Source organism: Propithecus coquereli, unplaced genomic scaffold (assembly GCF_000956105.1).
Source record: "Propithecus coquereli isolate 6110/MARCELLA unplaced genomic scaffold, Pcoq_1.0 Scaffold161, whole genome shotgun sequence".
NCBI classification, from domain to species: Eukaryota; Metazoa; Chordata; class Mammalia; order Primates; family Indriidae; genus Propithecus; species Propithecus coquereli.
Window position 1 is genome coordinate 1,523,747 of NW_012140636.1, and position 261 is coordinate 1,524,007.

Below are 261 nucleotides of genomic sequence, written 5' to 3' on the forward strand. Positions count from 1 at the left end.
TGCATATACCCGTCCTCTCCTCCCTCCTCCCCCCCCCCCCTGCCCAACATCCAATAGATGTTATTCTTATATGTGCATTTATGTGTTGATCAGTTAATACCAATTTGATGGTGATCTCTATCTTTCTTTTAATAACACTTTCCAATAACTGGCAATTGGAAACAAAAAGAAAACTTAACTAATTCTAATCCAAAGTGAATTCCTTTGTCTGATTCTTAGGGTAAATGATTAATATTGAGATATTTCAATTACGTTTTAAGC

General features: G+C 35.2%; 1 protein-coding gene across 1 annotated transcript in view; it reads right to left on the reverse strand.

Annotated features, from left to right (window-relative positions):
- The window catches only part of ADH4 (alcohol dehydrogenase 4 (class II), pi polypeptide), a 24,356-nt gene that overhangs the window by 14,633 nt on the left and 9,462 nt on the right, over positions 1-261 (reverse strand). The gene's annotated exons all lie outside the window — the stretch shown is intronic.